The 5016-nt window shown below is 46.1% G+C and overlaps 1 pseudogene; it reads left to right on the top strand.

The window, feature by feature from the left end:
* The first annotated feature begins 1942 nt into the window (after window positions 1–1942).
* LOC114571111 (uncharacterized) lies at window positions 1943–3849 on the top strand (annotated as a pseudogene).
* Window positions 3850–5016: the final 1167 nt, after the last annotated feature.

The raw sequence follows: 5016 nt of genomic DNA, 5'->3' as shown, positions 1-5016 counted from the left end.
GAGTTGGGCGACAAAAATTAAATCTAAATTAGACCTGTAAAAAGCTCTTGGTTCATTGAGACCGGAGAGTTGGGCAAAACTAAAATCAAAGAGGTAAACCTTCGAAGGTTCAATGGTCTGACGAGACCTATAAATTGGCTATAAGAGACTCGTAAAAAGCTTTTGATCTACAACTGGTCGGAAAGGTGAGTACATTGGGTGAAATAAAACCGTAAAAAGCTCTTGGTTAGAAAAATCGGAGAGTTGGTTTAATTTGACTTAATTAGAGGAATCTCAGTCGGTTGGTTGGTAGATACTGTAAAAAGCCAATGATTGTGAATTCACAGTAAAAAGCTCTTGGTTAGAAAAATCGGAGAGTTGGTTTAATTTGACTTAATTAGAGGAATCTCAGTTGGTTGGTTGGTAGATACTGTAAAAAACCAATGATTGTGAATTCAATGCAATGGCAGAAAACGTTTTACATTTCGATACGGAGGCAGATTTTGAAGTATATTGTGAAGAGAATAAAATTACTAGAGCACTGTTTGATTTTGAGGTATACTGTGAAGAGGATAAAATTAATAAGGCACAGCTTGAAGTAGAAACAATAACTAGTGAAGGTTCATTGTGTGAAGTGTCCGAACGGACAGGAGAGAATACTTTAGGAAAAGAGTGAAACAGTAACAGGTAGTGGTGACGAAGTGAGTTTAGAGCTAGACTCAGATTTTGAGAGCAACATACAGCAGGACAAGAGACAGACTGACGTTACAGAGCCAAATTGACACTTTGAAAAGCAGAGACAATTGTTCGTTGAAAATATATACAGTTTCTTATATATAGTGTGTTTCGGGTGCTGTTGGGAACTGTATCATGGCATAAAGAAGTGAAAGATTGTGCATACAGTGCTGAAATGGACTACTGAAAGCTTTTCTGTTGGTGAAACTGGGGAAGAAAGCACCGGGGGGGCAGCAGAAACAATGGGTTGAGACAGGGAAAAAGATACTCTGTAAGTGGGAAAAGGAAGGACTGTTGGCAGACATAGGGAGAGATGAGAGTGTATTGAGAACTTTGAATATCAGAGCAGAGAGTCAGGCACGAGTGGCAGACACAGAATGGAAAGAAAAAGGGAGTAGTAGGTGGGGGCCCGCACGGCCCCCACCTACTTAACAAAAGAATGCCGTGGAGAAAGATGTCACAAGGGGGCTGACTGAACTGCTGGGTAAACTGAAAAGGGAAAATGATAAGTTGGCAACATCTGGTGGCACAACTGAAGTAGTACCAGAAAAGACTAATAATAACCCAACCACAGCCACTGCCAGCATGTACCCTTCCCTGCCACAACCAACAGCACCTCCATCCTACGAGGCTATAACAGTGGTTCAAGCTCCTGTGGTGCCAGTAAAGAGAGGTGTACTGGAAGTGAATGGAGGATTTCTGGATCTGGACATCCCCCAACACAACGACCTGGCAAATCTGGTGAAATGCACAGCCGACCTGACTGACACAGTTGACAAACTAGAAAATCAAATGCAAAACACCAGAGCAGAAATGAGCCAGCTCAAGGGAGAATCCATGGTTGGGACACAGTCACCATCAGGCCAAGGACCCCCAGGACCATCCACTGCATCACTCCAACTGCCACCATCACAATCAACGCCTCAACTCCTGCCCCAACCTCGGTCCCAGAGCACTCCTAGAGGGGGTCTGCAAGTGAGACCACCTCCTTTTGATCCATTTGTAAATGAGTATGCCCCCTCAGATAAAATCTCCAAACACTCTGACTACACCTTCTCCAGCCACACCTCAGCGGTTAGCTTGAAGGAATCAGGAACTGACGTATCCTCTACTGACGATGAAACCTACTATCGCTGGGCTCTTGCACTCTGGAGTTCTAGTCCCCACCTGCAGTGACTGGAACACACCTCTGTTTCCTGTGACAAAAGGACCTGGAAAAGGATGGAGAATGGTGCAGGACATTAGACCCATCAACCAAACCCCGGTGCCAGATGTTCAGCCTGTTCCAGACCCATACTTGGTTCTACAGAACATACATCATTCTCACAGTTTTTTCACTGTCATTGACCTGGCCAATGCCTTCTTCTGCATCCCACTCCACCATGACTCTCAACACATATTTTCTTTCACCTTCTGTGGCACCCAGTACACCTACACCAGAATGCCCCAAGGCTACAGAGACTCTCCTGACATTTTCAATGACGTACTCAGAGAACAACTAACCCAAATCTCTGCCAGAAGATGTCATCCTGCTCCAATATGTGGATGACCTTCTCCTTGGTGCACCCTCCGCTGAGCTCTGCCTGCAAACTACAGGAACCATCCTGTCATTTCTTGCATCCAAAGGTTATAAGGTCAAGAAGGAAAAAGTCCAGTGTTGCAGGAGGAAGGATGCCTTCCTGGGAAGAGAAGTCTCTGCCACAGGTCAGACCCTATCCAGCCAACATCGAGAATCCATTCTCCAGCATCCTCGCCCAGAAACAGTACAGGACATGTTGTCTTTCCTGGGTTTGACGGGGTACAGCAGAAACTAAATCCCTGGTTACACCCTCCTCATCCAACCACTCAGAGACCTAGTGGCTAAAGCTGGAAACAGAAACCTAAATGCTCTCCTCCAATGGTCTCCTGAAGCTGAGACTGCCTTCTCCCTCACTAAGGAAGCACTCTCCCAGGCGACCATATTGGCTGCACCTGACTACACCATTCCATTTCATCTTGATGTTTCTGTCAAGAACGGACATGTTCATGCCGCCCTTTTCCAGAAAAAAGGGGGAGACAAGTTAGTGCTAACCTACCACAGCTCGAAATTGGACACTATTGAACAAGGACAAACATCCTGTGCTCAACATCTGGCTGCACTATCGAAAGCTGTCCAAAAAACAACCCACCTGGTCATGCATCACCCATTGCAGATCCACACGGACCACGGAGTGACCGCATTCCTGCAGAGCAATGCATTCACGTTCAGTACTGAACGAAAACTGAAAATACAGCAGGAGCTGAGACAACCCCACATCACTTTTGTAACCTCAGCCATCAATTTGGCAGACAAAATGGAACACGGAAAACCCCACAGCTGTGAAGAAGTGGCAGCACAAGAACTGAAACTCAGGCCAGACCTGAAAAAACGAACCTCTGCCAGATGCACAACATTGGCTGTACACAGATGGATGCTGCTACAAAGGAGAAAATGGAAATGTGGCTGCTTATGCGGTGATGGAACAACACGCAGACGGTACACACACCGAAGTGGACTCAGGAATAATACCACAACCTGCATCAGCACAAATGGCTGAAATATTGGCACTCACAAAAGCACTGCAGTGGTCAGAAGGGAAAAGGGTCAATATCTACACAGACTCAGCATACGCACATGGAGCGGTGCATATAGATGGACCACAATGGCAGAAGAGGAATTTCCTGACCACCAGCAAGACTCCTGTCAAGCACAAGGATCAACTGGTAACCCTACTGGAAGCAGTAAAAGCGCCAGCAGCAGTGGCAATAATGAAGTGCAAAGGACATGACAAAGCAGACACAAGGGTGGCAAAAGGAAATGAAGCAGCAGACCAAAGAGCCAAAGAAGTTGGAGGGTACACTCCCAGACAAATGACACTGCAACCAGAGGGAGGACCAACAGAACTAACCACAGAAAACATAAAAGACATCCAAGAAGAGGCCGGATCATATGAACATTCAGAATGGCAGAGAAAAGGAGCATGCAAGGATAAAGACGGCATTTGGAGGTCACACACTGGACACATAGTGGCTCCGGCAAAGCTATGTCGACTATTGTTCCCAACCATGCAAGGCCCCACCCATGAGGGAACCAGAAGAACCCTTACAAACATGTAAGAACTATGGTGGCACCCATGGATGTCAGACATCATCACCAACTTTGTGGAAGAATGTGACACAAGCAACAAACACAATAACAAGAAACCATTCAAGGCCCCAGCAGGAAAATTCCCTGTGCCTACAGCCCCCTTTCAAGACATCACCATAGATTTCACAGATATGGGGCCAGAGAACAGAGTAGGGGAAAAAGGTATCTCCTTGTAATGGTAGACAGATTCACAAAATGGGTTGAAGCGATACCAAGTAAAGATGAAACAGCACAGACAGTTGTAAAATGGCTGAAAAATGAACTAGTACCCAGATATGGCGTACCACGCACAATAAGATCAGACAATGGATCTGATTTTGCTAACAAACATCTACAGAAAGTAGAAGAGGCATTAGGGATCATACACAGATATGGGTCAGTTTATCATCCACAATCACAGGGATTAGTGGAGAGGGCCAACCAGACACTGAAAAGAAAAATCGCTAAAGCATGTGAAGGTACAAAACTAACATGGGTAGAAGCACTGCCGTTAGCTCTAATGTCCATGCACAGTTCCCCAGGATCTGACACACACTTATCTCCTCATGAGTTACTGACTGGAAGAAAAATGCCAGGCCCTCCCTGGGATGGAGGTCATATGCCATCCCTGGATGTGTGTAAACAAGAATATGATGACTACATGAAGGCACTGACCAGTCTTACTTCAGTTTTATCTGAACAGGTCGCCAGAGCACAGACCCCGGAGAAGAGGAGCCCCGGAGCAGTGTCAAGGTAGGTGACTGGGTGCGAGTGAAAGTCCACAAGAGAAAGTGGACCGAGCCCAGGTGGCTTGGACCGTACGAAGTGAGGGAGGTTACCTCACACTCTGTCCAAGTAAAAGGCAAGGCAGGAGCTGCTTGGCACCACCTGACACATTGTGCCCCAGCACCTACACCTTCCCGTGATTTGAGGGAAGTTAGAGCTGATTTGATCAACAATGCCGCTCCCGTTCAAACTTAGGCAATTAGGCCAAGGGAGTGAACCCAGACAAAAATACTACTATGGATGCACATGGAAGGTCTGGGTAGGTATGATAATATCTACAGCCATACTCGTTATGTTGTTATTTTGGTTCATAGATACCAAATATGACAGAGGAAGAAGGGAGGTTCAGGTGACTAGAACAAAGGGACAGA

Source organism: Perca flavescens, chromosome 2 (genome assembly GCF_004354835.1).
Source record: "Perca flavescens isolate YP-PL-M2 chromosome 2, PFLA_1.0, whole genome shotgun sequence".
Lineage (NCBI taxonomy): Eukaryota > Metazoa > Chordata > Actinopteri > Perciformes > Percidae > Perca > Perca flavescens.
Note: the sequence above shows the minus strand (reverse complement) of the source record. Positions and strands in the feature narration are given on the sequence as shown.